This window comes from Taudactylus pleione, unplaced genomic scaffold, assembly GCF_031769625.1.
Source record: "Taudactylus pleione unplaced genomic scaffold, aTauple2 ptg000100l, whole genome shotgun sequence".
Lineage (NCBI taxonomy): Eukaryota > Metazoa > Chordata > Amphibia > Anura > Myobatrachidae > Taudactylus > Taudactylus pleione.
In genome coordinates this window covers 8,702,502-8,717,866 of record NW_028284502.1, presented here as the reverse complement: position 1 = coordinate 8,717,866, position 15,365 = coordinate 8,702,502, and positions in this window count along the sequence as shown.

The following is a 15,365-nucleotide window of genomic DNA, read 5'->3' as shown; positions in this document are numbered from 1 at the left end:
CTCCCCCCCCTTCAGTCTATATGTCTCTGTGTGTCTTCTCAACCCCTTCAGTCTATATGTCACTGTGTGTCTTCCCCCCCCTTCAGTCTATGTGTCACTGTGTGTCTTCTCCCCCCCTTCAATCTATATGTCACTGTGTGTCTTCTCCCCCCTTCCGTTTATATATCACTGTGTGTCTTCTCCCCCCCTTCAGTCTGTATGTCCCTGTGTGTCTTCCCCGCTCCCCTTCAGTTTATATGTCTCTGTGTGTCTTCTCACATCCTTCAGTCTATTTGTCACTGTGTGTCTTCTCCCCCCTTAAATCTATATGTCCCTGTGTGTCTTCTCCCCCCCTTCAGTCTATATGTCTCTGTGTGTCTTCTCACCCCCTTCAGTCTATATGTCACTGTGTGTCTTCTCCCCCTTCAGTCTATATCTCACTGTGTGTCTTCTCACCCCTTCAGTCTATATGTCACTGTGTCTTCTCCCCCCTTCAGTCTATATGTCCCTGTGTGTCTTCTCCCCCCCTTCAGTCTATATGCCACTGTGTGCTTTCACCCCCCCCTTCAGTCTATATGTCACTGTGTGTCTTCTCCACGTTCAGTCTATATGTCACTATGTGTCTTCTCCCCATTCAGTCTATATGTCAATGTATGTCTTCTCCCCCCTTCAGTCTATATGTCACTGTGTCTTCTCCCCCCTTCAGTCTATATGTCCCTGTGTGTCTTCTCCCCCCCTTCAGTCTATATGCCACTGTGTGCTTTCTCCCCCCCTTCAGTCTATATGTCACTGTGTGTCTTCTACCCCTTCAGTCTATATATCACTGTGTGTCTTCTCCCCCCTTCAGTCTATATGTCACTGTGTGTCTTCTCCACCCTTCAGTCTATATGTCTCTGTGTGTCTTCTCCTTCCTTCAGTCTATATGTCACTGTGTGTCTTCTCCCCCCTTCAGTCTATATGTCCCTGTGTGTCTTCTCCCCCCCCTTCAGTCTATATGTCTCTGTGTGTCTTCTCAACCCCTTCAGTCTATATGTCACTGTGTGTCTTCCCCCCCCTTCAGTCTATGTGTCACTGTGTGTCTTCTCCCCCCTTCAGTCTGTATGTCACTGTGTGTCTTCTCCCCTCTTCAGTTTATATATCACTGTGTGTCTTCTCCCCCCCATCAGTCTATATGTCCCTGTGTGTCTTCTCCCCCCCTTCAGTCTGTATGTCCCAGTGTGTCTTCCCCGCTCCCCTTCAGTTTATATGTCTCTGTGTGTCTTCTCACATCCTTCAGTCTATATGTCACTGTGTGTCTTCTCCCCCCTTAAATCTATATGTCCCTGTGTGTCTTCTCCCCACCTTCAGTCTATATGTCACTGTGTGTCTTCTCCACCTTCAGTCTATATCTCACTGTGTGTCTTCTCACCCCTTCAGTCTATATGCCACTGTGTGCTTTCTCCCCCCCCTTCAGTCTATATATCACTGTGTGTCCTCTTCCCCTTCAGTCTATATGTCACTGTGTGTCTTCTCCCCCCCTTCAGTCTATATGTCCCTGTGTGTCTTCTCCCCCTTCAGTCTATATGTCACTGTGTGACTTCTCCCCCGTTCAGTCTATATGCCACTGTGTGTCATCTCCCCCCTTCAGACTATATGTCACTGTGTGCTTTCCCCACCCCTTCAGTCTATATGTCACTGTGTGTCTTCTCCCCCCTTCAGTCTATATGTCACTGTATGTCTTCTCCCCCCCTTCAGTCTATATATCCCTGTGTGTCTTCTCCCACCCCTTCAGTCTATATGTCACTGTGTGTCTTCTCCCCCCTTCAGTCTATATGTCACTGTGTGTCTTTTCCCTCCTTCAGTCTATATGTCCCTGTGTGTCTTCTCCACCCTTCAGTCTATATGTCACTGTATGTCGTCTCCCCCCCTTCAGTCTATATGTCACTTTGTCTTCTCCCCCCTTCAGTCTATATGTCCCTGTGTGCCTTCACCCCCCCCTTCAGTCTATATGCCACTGTGTGCTTTCTCCCCCCCCTTCAGTCTATATGTCACTGTGTGTCTTCACCACCTTCAGTCTATATGTCACTGTGTGTCTTCTCCCCCCTTCAGTCTATATGTCACTGTGTGACTTCTCCCCCCTTCAGTCTATATGTCTCTGTGTGTCTTCTCCCTCCTTCAGTCTATATGTCACTGTGTGTCTTCTCCCCCTTCAGTCTATATGTCACTGTGTGTCTTCTCCCCCCTTCAGTCTATATGTCACTGTGTGTCTTCTCCTCCTTCAGTCTATATGTCTCTGTGTGTCTTCTCCCTCCTTCAGTCTATATGTCACTGTGTGTCTTCCCCCCCTTCAGTCTATATGTCCCTGTGTCTTCTCCCCTCCTTCAGTCTATATGTCTCTGTGTGTCTTCTCCCCCCCCTTCAGTCTATATGTCACTGTGTGACTTCTCCCCATCTTCAGTCTATATGCCACTGTGTGTCATCTCCACCCTTCAGACTATATGTCACTGTGTGTCTTCTCCCCCCTTCAGTCTATTTGTCCCTGTGTCTCTTCTCCCCCCCTTCAGTCTATATTTCCCTGTGTGTCTTCTCCCCCCCCTTCAGTCTATATGTCACTGTGTGTCTTCACCACCTTCAGTCTATATGTCACTGTGTGTCTTCTCCCCCCTTCAGTCTATATGTCACTGTGTGACTTCTCCCCCCTTCAGTCTATATGTCTCTGTGTGTCTTCTCCCTCCTTCAGTCTATATGTCTCTGTGTGTCTTCTCACCCCCTTTGGTCTATATGTCACTGTGTGTCTTCTCCCCCCTACAGTCTATATGCCACTGTGTGCTTCCCCCCCCTTCAGTCTATATGTCACTGTGTGTCTTCTCCCCCCTTCCGTCTATATGTCACTGTATGTCTTCTCCACCCCTTCAGTCTATATATCCCTGTGTCTTCTCCCCCCCTTCAGTCTATATCTCACTGTGTGTCTTCTCCCCCCATCAGTCTATATGTCACTGTGTGTCTTTTACCCCCTTCAGTCTATATGTCCCTGTGTGTCTTCTCCACCCTTCAGTCTATATGGCTCTGTGTGTCTTCTCCCCCTTCAGTCTACATGTTACTGTGTGTCTTCTCCCCCCTTCAGTCTAAAAGTCCCTGTGTGTCTTCTCTCCCCCTTCAGTCTATATGTCTCTGTGTGTCTTCCCCCCTTCAGTCTATATGTCCCTGTGTGTCTTCTCCCCCCCCTTCAGTCTATATGTCTCTGTGTGCCTTCTCACCCCATTCAGTCTATATGTCACTGTGTCTTCTCCCCCCTTCAGTCTATATGCCACTGTTTGCTTTCTCCCCCCCCTTCAGTCTATATGTCACTGTGGATCTTCTCCCCCCTTCAGTCTATATGTCCCTGTATGTCTTCTCCCCCCCTTCAGTCTATATGTCCCTGTGTGTTTTCTCCCCCCCTTCAGTCTATATGCCACTGTGTGTCTTCTCCCCCCCTTCAGTCTATATGTCTCTGTGTGTCTTCTCCCCCCTTCAGTCTATGTGTCACTGTGTGTCTTCTCCCCCCCTTCAATCTATATGTCACTGAGTGTCCTCTCCCCCCTTCAGTCTATATGTCACTGTGTGTCTTCTCCCCCCCCTTCAGTCTATATGTCACTGTGTGTCTTCTCCCCCCTTCAGTCTATATGTCCCTGTGTGTTCTCTTCCCCGTTTCAGTCTATATGTCTCTGTGTGTCTTCCCCCCCTTCAGTCTATATGTCCCTGTGTGTCTTCTCCCCCCCCTTCAGTCTATATGTCTCTGTGTGTCTTCTCACCCCCTTCAGTCTATATGTCACTGTGTCTTCTCCCCCCTTCAGTCTATATGCCACTGTGTGCTTTCTCCCCCCCCCTTCAGTCAATATGTCACTGTGTGTCTTCTCCACCCTTCAGTCTACATGTCACTGTGTGTCTTCTCCCCCCCTTCAGTCTATATGTCCCTGTGTGTCTTCCCCGCCCCCCTTCAGTCTATATGTCTCAGTGTGTCTTCTCACATCCTTCAGTCTATATGTCACTGAGTGTCTTCTCCCCCATTCAGTCTATATGTCCCTGTGTGTCTTCTCCCACCCTTCAGTCCCTATGTCACTGTGTGTCTTCTCCCTCCCTTCAGTCTATATGTCACTGTGTGTCTTCTCCCCCCTTCAGTCTATATGTATCTGTGTGTCTTCTCCCCCCTTCAGTCTATATGTCTCTGTATGTCTCCCCCCCCTTCAGTCTACCTGTCACTGTGTGTCTTCTCCCCCCTTGCAGTGTATATGTCTCTGTGTGTCTTCCCCCCCTTCAGTCTATATGTCCCTGTGTGTCTTCTCCCCCCCCTTCAGTCTATATGTCACTGTGTGTCTTCTCTCCCCCTTCAGTCTATATGTCACTGTGTGTCTTCTCCCCCCCTTCAGTCTATATGTCCCTGTGTGTCTTCCCCGCCCCCCTTCAGTCTATATGTCTCTGTGTGTCTTCTCACATCCTTCAGTCTATATGTCACTGTGTGTCTTCTCCCCCCTTTAATCTATATGTCCCTGTGTGTCTTCTCCCCCCCTTCAGTCTATATGTCACTGTGTGTCTTATCCCACCTTCAGTCTATATGTCACTGTATGTCTTCACCCCCCCTTCAGTCTGTATGCCACTGTGTGCTTTCTCCCCCCCTTCAGTCTATATGTCTCTGTGTGTCTTCTCCCCCTTTCAGTCTTTATGTCACTGTTTGTCTTCTCCCCCTTCAGTCTATATGTCACTGTGTGTCTTCTCCCCCCTTCAGTCTATATGTCACTTTGTGTCTTCTCCCCCGTTTCATTCTATATGTCTCTGAGTGTCTTCTCCCCCCTCAGTCTATATGTCACTGTGTGTCTTCCCCCCTTCAGTCTATATGTCCCTGTGTGTCTTCTCCCCACCTTCAATCTATATGTCTCTGTGTGTCTTTCCCCCCTTCAATCTATATGTCACTGTGTGACTTCTCCCCCCCTTCAGTCTATATGTCCCTGTGTGTCTTCCCCGCCCCCTTCAGTCTATATTTCTCTGTGTGTCTTCTATCATCCTTCAGTCTATATGTCACTGTGTGTCTTCTCCCCCCTTCAATCTATATGTCCCTGTGTGTCTTCTCCCCCCCCTTCAGTCTATATGTCTCTGTGTGTCGTCTCACCCCCTTCAGTCTATATGTCACTGTGTGTCTTCTCCCACTTCAGTCTATATGTCACTGTGTGTCTTTTCCCCCCTTCAGTCTAGGGGTGTGCACCGGCCACTTTTCGTGTTTTGTGTTTTGGTTTTGGATCTGGATCTTTCTTCGTGTTTTGGATCTGGATTGGTTTTGCCAAAACCACCCTTCCGTGTTTTGGGTTCTGGGTTTTGTGTTTTGGATCTGTATTTTTTTGAAAAAAAGCATAAAAACAGCTAAAATCACAGAATTTGTAGGTTTTTCTGCTCCTATGCTATTATTAACCTCAATAACCTTAATTTCCATTCTTTCCAGTCTATTCTGAACACCTCACACCTCACAATAGTGTTTTTATGTCCAAAAGGTTGCACCGAGGTAGCTGGATGACTATGCTAAGCGTCACGAGTGGGCGGCACAAACACGTGACCCAAACTGTACATAATGCAAAGAAAAAAAAGAGGAGCAAGATGGAATTGTCCTTGGGTATGTTGTATAAACAGGACATGCACACTTTAACAAACCAATCATTTCAGCGCCAGGGTCTGCCACACAACTGTGGCTGAAATGATTGGTTCGTTTGGGCCCCCACAAAACAAGCTGGCAATTAATCTGTCCCTGCACAAACTGGCTCTACGGAGGCAAGATGTCATCCTCATCCTCCTCATCCACCGATTCCTCACCCTCTTCAGGGTGTACATCCTCATCCTCACATAGTATTAATTCGTCCCCGCTGGAATCCACAACCACAGGTCCCTCTGTACGTTCTGGAGGCTGGTCTCCCTGGAAGAGTTGATAATTCATTTTATGAACACTAAACACTCTTTCGGAGTACACACTGGAGTGGGGGCAACTCAGGTAAAATAGAGCCAGTTTGTACAGGGACCTCCAAATTGCTTCTTTTTCCTGCCAGTACAGGTACGGGCTGTCTGACATGCCTACTTGGATGCTGTCACCGATGTAATCCTTTAACAGACAGACGCACGCTTGTCGCTGCTGCTTTGAGGATGCAAGTGCGGCTACAGCCCACACAATTCACAAAGACAGAAAAAAAAGAAGAATATTTTTATTGTTTGTGGAGCGCACTTTGAGGGTTACACCACCCTTTAACAGACAGACGCACGCTTGTTGCTGCTGCTTTGAGGATGCAAGTGCGGCTACAGCCCACACAATTCACAAAGACAGAAAAAAGAAGAAGAATATTTTTATTGTTTGTGTAGCACACTTTGAGGGTGTCACCACCCTTTAACAGACAGACGCACGCTTGTCGCTGCTGCTTTGAGGATGCAAGTGCAGCTACAGCCCACACAATTCACAAAGACAGAAAAAAAAAGAAGAATATTTTTATTGTTTGTGTAGCACACTTTGAGGGTGTCACCACCCTTTAACAGACAGACGCACGCTTGTCGCTGCTGCTTTGAGGATGCAAGTGCGGCTACAGCCCACACAATTCACAAAGACAGAAAAAAGAAGAATATTTTTATTGTTTGTGTAGCACACTTTGAGGGTGTCACCACCCTTTAACAGACAGACGCACGCTTGTCGCTGCTGCTTTGAGGATGCAAGTGTGGCTACATCGCACACAAGTCACAAACACATTAAAAAAATAGTTTTTTATTTTTTGGAGCACTTTGAGAGTTACACCACCCTTTAACAGACAGACGCACGCTTGTCGCTGCTGCTTTGAGGATGCAAGTGCGGCTACAGCCCACACAATTCACAAAGACAGAAAAAAAATAACAATATTTTTATTGTTTGTGTAGCACACTTTGAGGGTGTCACCACCCTTTAACAGACAGATGCACGCTTGTCACTGCTGCTTTGAGGACAGTATCATATGCAGTGACAGTAGACTTGTCAGAAATTGTTGGCACGTCCTTCAGTCCGGACCAGATGTCCAAACCAGCCCTTGACTTATGACACAGGCGCACGCTTGGCGCTGCTACTATGTTGATCCACGTGCGGCTACATCGCACACAAGTCACAAACACATAAAAAAAATAGTTTTCTAGTTTTTGGAGCACTTTGAGGGTTACACCACCCTTTAACAGACAGACGCACGCTTGTCGCTGCTGCTTTGAGGATGCAAGTGCGGCTACAGCCCACACAATTCACAAAGACAGAAAAAAGAAGAATATTTTTATTGTTTGTGTAGCACACTTTGAGGGTGTCACCACTCTTTAACAGACAGACGCACGCTTGTCGCTGCTGCTTTGAGGATGCAAGTGCGGCTACAGCCCACACAATTCACAAAGACAGAAAAAAGAAGAATATTTTTATTGTTTGTGTAGCACACTTTGAGGGTGTCCCCACCCTTTAACAGACAGACGCACGCTTGTCGCTGCTGCTTTGAGGATGCAAGTGCAGCTACATCGCACACAAGTCACAAACACATTAAAAAAATAGTTTTTTATTTTTTGGAGCACTTTGAGAGTTACACCACACTTTAACAGACAGACGCACGCTTGTCGCTGCTGCTTTGAGGATGCAAGTGCGGCTACAGCCCACACAATTCACAAAGACAGAAAAAAAAATAACAATATTTTTATTGTTTGTGTAGCACACTTTGAGGGTGTCACCACCCTTTAACAGACAGACGCACGCTTGTCGCTGCTGCTTTAAGGATGCAGGTGCGGCTACAGCCCACACATTTCACAAAGACAGAAAAAAAAGAACAATATTTTTATTGTTTGTGTAGCACACTTTGAGGGTGTCACCACCCTTTAACAGACAGACGCACGCTTGTCGCTGCTGCTTTAAGGATGCAGGTGCGGCTACAGCCCACACATTTCACAAAGACCAAAATAAAAAGAACAATATTTTTATTGTTTGTGTAGCACACTTTGAGGGTGTCACCACCCTTTAACAGACAGACGCACGCTTGTCGCTGCTGCTTTGAGGATGCAGGTGGAATCTAGACGGGATTTGGAACCGGGGACACACTACCTCCATCAATTGTCTAAATCCCACTGCACTAATTGCAGATACCGGATGCACATCTAACACCAACATAGCAGTCAAGGCCTCAGTTATACGTTTTGCTTCAGGGTGACTGCTGTCGTACTTCATCCTCATCGCTAGGGACTGTTGGAGGGTCAATTGTTTAGTAAAAGTAGTGATGTTCCTACTTCCTCTCTGGGATGATGAACAACTCCCAGCAGCAGCAACAGCACTAGGAGGAAGTGGTTCTTGATATTTCCCTATTTTATTTTTATCGGAGAAAGTTTGGTCCTCCATTTATGTTATATTGATATATACGTGCGGCTAAAGCGCACACAAACACAGAAAATATTTTTTTATTTTTGCTGGAGAGTAGTGCACTTTGTGGGTTACACCACCCTTTAAGAAATGAGCCAGCCGGCTCTTTACTTATGGGACACAGGCACACGCTTGGCGCTGCTCCTTTGTTGATGCACGTGCAGCCACAGTGCACACAAGTCACAAACACAGAAAATATATTTTTTTTTGGTTTGGACTGGAGTGTACTTTGGGGGTTACAGCACCCTTTAACGGTCAAGCCAGCCGGCCCTTTACTTATGACACAGGCGCACGCTTGGCACTACTTTGTTGATGCACGTGCGGCTACTGCGCACACAATTCACAAACACAGAAAAAATATTTTGTTATTTGGTTTGGAGTGTACTTTGGGGGTTACAGCACCCTTTAACGGTCAAGCCAGCCGGCCCTTTACTTATGACACAGGCGCACGCTTGGCACTTCTTTGTTGATGCACGTGCGGCTACTGCGCACACAATTCACAAACACAGAAAATATATATTTTTTTGGTTTGGACTGGAGTGTACTTTGGGGGTTACAGCACCATTTAACGGTCAAGCCAGCCGGCCCTTTACTTATGACACAGGCGCACGCTTGGCACTACTTTGTTGATGCACGTGCGGCTACTGCGCACACAATTCACAAACACAGAAAATATTTTTTTTTTGGTTTGGACTGGAGTGTACTTTGGGGGTTACAGCACCCTTTAACGGTCAAGCCAGCCGGCCCTTTACTTATGACACAGGCGCACGCTTGGCACTACTTTGTTGATGCATGTGCGGCTAATGCGCACACAATTCACAAACACACAAAAAATATAATTTTTTTAGCACTTGGGGGGAGCACCCCTGATGGACAGAGCACCCCCTGGACAACACTACAGCACCCCTTTAGGACTGGGACACTGCACAGGACTTTCGAGTGGACACAGCCCCTATGGAGAACTGACTGCACAACACAGTCCAGCCAGCCCCTATGGACTTTGAAGTAGTGGACACAGCCCCTATTAACAACAGCAGCACAGCACAACACAGCCAGCCCCTATGGACTTTGAAGTAGTGGACAACAGCAGCACAGCTCAGCACAGCACAGCACAACACTACTCTGCACTACACTACACTACACTACACAGCCCAGCCAGCCCTAACTCCCACCCTCCCTCTTCACTGTCCACAGCCGAGTGAGAAAATGGCGCCAACACGGGTACCTTATACAGGTTCCAAAACCCGCGAGACTCGGAAGGCGGGATGATGACGTTTTGCCTCGATTTCAGATCCGAGTCAGGCGGGAAAAGTCGAGCCTGACTCGGATCTGCCTCGGATCGGGGGGGCTCGGGGGGGTTCGGATTTCAGAAATTCGAACCCGCTCACCCCTACTTCAGTCTATATGCCACTGTGTGCATTCTACCCCCCGTTCAGTCTATATATCACTGTGTGTCTTCTCCCCCTTCAGTCTATATGTCACTGTGTGTCTTCTCCCCCCCTTCAGTCTATATGTCTCTGTGTGTCTTCTCCCCCCCTTCAGTCTATATGTCACTGTGTGTCTTATCCCCCTTCAGTCTATATGTCACAGTGTGTCTTCTCCCCCCCTTCAGGCTATATGTCCCTGTGTGTATTCTCCACCCTTCAGTCTATATGTCTCTGAGTGTCTTCCCCCTCCCTTCAGTCTACATGTCACTGTGTGTCTTCTCCCTCTTCAGTCTATATGTCCCTGTGTGTCTTCTACCCCCCTTCAGTCTATATGTCTCTGTGTGTCTTCTCCCCCCTTCAGTCTAAATGTCCCTCTGTGTCATTTCCCCCCTTGACTCTATATGTCTCTTTGTGTCTTCTCACCCCATTCAGTCTATATGTCACTGTGTGACTTCTCCCCCATTCAGTCTATATGTCACTGTAAGTCTTCTCCCCCCCTTCAGTCTATATGTCCCAGTGTGTTTTCTCCCCCCCTTCAGTTTATATGCCACTGTGTGTCATCTCCCCCTTCAGTCTATATGTCACTGTGTGTTATCTCCCCCCTTCAGTCTATATGTCACTGTGTGTCTTCTCCCCCCTTCAGTCTATGTGTCACTGTGTCTTCTCCCCCCCTTCAATCTATATGTCACTGTGTGTCTTCTCCCCCCTTCAGTCGATATGTAACTGTGTGTCTTCTCCCCCCCTTCAGTCTATATGTCCCTGTGTGTCTTCTCCCCCTTCAGTCTATATGTCACTGTGTGACTTCTCCCCCCCTTCAGTCTATATGCCACTGTGTGTCATCTCCCCCCTTCAGACTATATGTCACTGTGTGCTTTCCCCACCCCTTCAGTCTATATGTCACTGTGTGTCTTCTCCCCCCTTCAGTCTATATGTCACTGTATGTCTTCTCCCCCCCTTCAGTCTATATATCCCTGTGTGTCTTCTCCCTCCCCTTCAGTCTATATGTCACTGTGTGTTTTCTCCCCTCTTCAGTCTATATGTCACTGTGTGTCTTTTCCCCCCTTCAGTCTATTTGTCCCTGTGTGTCTTCTCCACCCTTCAGTCTATATGTCACTCTATGTCTTCTCCCCCCCTTCAGTCTATATGTCACTGTGTCTTCTCCCCCCTTCAGTCTATATGTCCCTGTGTGTCTTCTCCCCCCCTTCAGTCTATATGCCACTGTGTGCTTTCACCCCCCCCTTCAGTCTATATGTCACTGTGTGTCTTCTCCACGTTCAGTCTATATGTCACTGTGTGTCTTCTCCCCCATTCAGTCTATATGTCAATGTATGTCTTCTCCCCCCTTCAGTCTGTATGTCACTGTGTCTTCTCCCCCCTTCAGTCTATATGTCCCTGTGTGTCTTCTCCCCCCCTTCAGTCTATATGCCACTGTGTGCTTTCTCCCCCCCTTCAGTCTATATGTCACTGTGTGTCTTCTACCCCTTCAGTCTATATATCACTGTGTGTCTTCTCCCCCCTTCAGTCTATATGTCACTGTGTGTCTTCTCCACCCTTCAGTCTATATGTCTCTGTGTGTCTTCTCCCTCCTTCAGTCTATATGTCACTGTGTGTCTTCTCCCCCCTTCAGTCTATATGTCCCTGTGTGTCTTCTCCCCCCCCTTCAGTCTATATGTCTCTGTGTGTCTTCTCAACCCCTTCAGTCTATATGTCACTGTGTGTCTTCCCCCCCCTTCAGTCTATGTGTCACTGTGTGTCTTCTCCCCCCCTTCAATCTATATGTCACTGTGTGTCTTCTCCCCCCTTCAGTTTATATATAACTGTGTGTCTTCTCCCCCCCATCAGTCTATATGTCCCTGTGTGTCTTCTCCCCCCCTTCAGTCTGTATGTCCCAGTGTGTCTTCCCCGCTCCCCTTCAGTTTATATGTCTCTGTGTGTCTTCTCACATCCTTCAGTCTATATGTCACTGTGTGTCTTCTCCCCCCTTAAATCTATATGTCCCTGTGTGTCTTCTCCCCCTTCAGTCTATATGTCACTGTGTGACTTCTCCCCCCGTTCAGTCTATATGCCACTGTGTGTCATCTCCCCCCTTCAGACTATATGTCACTGTGTGATTTCCCCACCCCTTCAGTCTATATGTCACTGTGTGTCTTCTCCCCCCTTCAGTCTATATGTCACTGTATGTCTTCTCCCCCCCTTCAGTCTATATATCCCTGTGTGTCTTCTCCCACCCCTTCAGTCTATATGTCACTGTGTGTCTTCTCCCCCATTCAGTCTATATGTCACTGTGTGTCTTTTCCCTCCTTCAGTCTATATGTCCCTGTGTGTCTTCTCCACACTTCAGTCTATATGTCACTGTATGTCTTCTCCCCCCCTTTAGTCTATATGTCACTGTGTCTTCTCCCCCCTTCAGTCTATATGTCCCTGTGTGCCTTCTCCCCCCCTTCAGTCTATATGCCACTGTGTGCTTTCTCCCCCCCCTTCAGTCTATATGTCACTGTGTGTCTTCTCCACCTTCAGTCTATATGTCACTGTGTGTCTTCTCCCCCCTTCAGTCTATATGTCACTGTGTGACTTCTCCCCCCTTCAGTCTATATGTCTCTGTGTGTCTTCTCCCTCCTTCAGTCTATATGTCACTGTGTGTCTTCTCCCCCTTCAGTCTATATGTCACTGTGTGTCTTCTCCCCCCTTCAGTCTATATGTCTCTGTGTGTCTTCTCCCTCCTTCAGTCTATATGTCACTGTGTGTCTTCCCCCCCTTCAGTCTATATGTCCCTGTGTCTTCTCCACCCCTTCAGTCTATATGTCTCTGTGTGTCTTCTCCCCCCCCTTCAGTCTATATGTCACTGTGTGTCTTCTCCCCCCCTTCAGTCTATATGCCACTGTGTGTCATCTCCACCCTTCAGACTATATGTCACTGTGTGTCTTCTCCCCCCTTCAGTCTATATGTCCCTGTGTCTCTTCTCCCCCCCTTCAGTCTATATGTCCCTGTGTGTCTTCTCCCCCCCTTCAGTCTATATGTCTCTGTGTGTCTTCTCACCCCCTTTGGACTATATGTCACTGTGTGTCTTCTCCCCCCTTCAGTCTATATGCCACTGTGTGCTTCCCCCCCTTCAGTCTATATGTCACTGTGTGTCTTCTCCCCCCTTCCGTCTATATGTCACTGTGTGTCTTCCCCCCATCAGTCTATATGTCCCTGTGTGTCTTCTCCCCCCCTTCAGTCTATATGTCTCTGTGTGCCTTCTCACCCCATTCAGTCTATATGTCACTGTGTCTTCTCCCCCCTTCAGTCTATATGCCACTGTTTGCTTTCTCCCCCCCCTTCAGTCTATATGTCACTGTGGATCTTCTCCCCCCTTCAGTCTATATGTCCCTGTATGTCTTCTCCCCCCCTTCAGTCTATATGTCCCTATGTGTTTTCTCCCCCCCTTCAGTCTATATGCCACTGTGTGTCTTCTCCCCCCCTTCAGTCTATATGTCTCTGTGTGTCTTCTCCCCCTTTCAGTCTATGTGTCACTGTGTGTCTTCTCCCCCCCTTCAATCTATATGTCACTGAGTGTCCTCTCCCCTCTTCAGTCTATATGTCACTGTGTATCTTCTCCCCCCCCCTTCAGTCTATATTTCACTGTGTGTCTTCTCCCCCTTCAGTCTATATGTCCCTGTGTGTTCTCTTCCCCGTTTCAGTCTATATGTCTCTGTGTGTCTTCCCCCCCCTTCAGTCTATATGTCCCTGTGTGTCTTCTCCCCCCCTTCAGTCTATATGTCTCTGTGTGTCTTCTCACCCCCTTCAGTCTATATGTCACTGTGTCTTCTCCCCCCTTCAGTCTATATGCCACTGTGTGCTTTCTCCCCCCCCCTTCAGTCAATATGTCACTGTGTGTCTTCTCCACTCTTCAGTCTACATGTCACTGTGTGTCTTCTCCCCCCCTTCAGTCTATATGTCCCTGTGTGTCTTCCCCGCCCCCCTTCAGTCTATATGTCTCAGTGTGTCTTCTCACATCCTTCAGTCTATATGTCACTGAGTGTATTCTCCCCCATTCAGTCTATATGTCCCTGTGTGTCTTCTCCCACCCTTCAGTCCCTATGTCACTGTGTGTCTTCTCCCTCACTTCAGTCTATATGTCACTGTGTGTCTTCTCCCCCCTTCAGTCTATATGTATCTGTGTGTCTTCTCCCCCCTTCAGTCTATATGTCTCTGTATGTCTCCCCCCCCTTCAGTCTACCTGTCACTGGGTGTCTTCTCCCCCCTTGCAGTGTATATGTCTCTGTGTGTCTTCCCCCCCTTCAGTCTATATGTCCCTGTGTGTCTTCTCCCCCCATTTCAGTCTATATGTCACTGTGTGTCTTCTCTCCCCCTTCAGTCTATATGTCACTGTGTGTCTTCTCCCCCCCTTCAGTCTATATGTCCCTGTGTGTCTTCCCCGCCCCCCTTCAGTCTATATGTCTCTGTGTGTCTTCTCACATCCTTCAGTCTATATGTCACTGTGTGTCTTCTCCCCCCTTTAATCTATATGTCCCTGTGTGTCTTCTCCCCACCTTCAGTCTATATGTCACTGTATGTCTTCACCCCCCCTTCAGTCTATATGCCACTGTGTGCTTTCTCCCCCCCTTCAGTCTATATGTCTCTGTGTGTCTTCTCCCCCTTTCAGTCTTTATGTCACTGTTTGTCTTCTCCCCCTTCAGTCTATATGTCACTGTGTGTCTTCTCCCCCCTTCAGTCTATATGTCACTTTGTGTCTTCTCCCCCCTTTCATTCTGTATGTCTCTGAGTGTCTTCTCCCCCCTCAGTCTATATGTCACTGTGTGTCTTCCCCCCTTCAGTCTATATGTCCCTGTGTGTCTTCTCCCCCCCTTCAATCTATATGTCTCTGTGTGTCTTCCCCCCCTTCAATCTATATGTCACTGTGTGACTTCTCCCCCCCTTCAGTCTATATGTCCCTGTGTGTCTTCCCCACCCCTTCAGTCTATATTTCTCTGTGTGTCTTCTATCATCCTTCAGTCTATATGTCACTGTGTGTCTTCTCCCCCCTTCAATCTATATGTCCCTGTGTGTCTTCTCCCCCCCTTCAGTCTATATGTCTCTGTGTGTCGTCTCACCCCCTTCAGTCTATATGTCACTGTGTGTCTTCTCCCACTTCAGTCTATATGTCACTGTGTGTCTTCTCCCCCCTTCAGTCTAGGGGTGTGCACCGGCCACTTTTCGTGTTTTGTGTTTTGGTTTTGGATCTGGATCTTTCTTCGTGTTTTGGATCTGGATTGGTTTTGCCAAAACCACCCTTCCGTGTTTTGGGTTCTGGGTTCTGTGTTTTGGATCTGTATTTTTTTGAAAAAAAGCATAAAAACAGCTAAAATCACAGAATTTGTAGGTTTTTCTGCTCCTATGCTATTATTAACCTCAATAACCTTAATTTCCATTCTTTCCAGTCTATTCTGAACACCTCACACCTCACAATAGTGTTTTTATGTCCAAAAGGTTGCACCGAGGTAGCTGGATGACTATGCTAAGCGTCACGAGTGGGCGGCACAAACACGTGACAAAACTGTACATAATGCAAAGAAAAAAAAGAGGAGCAA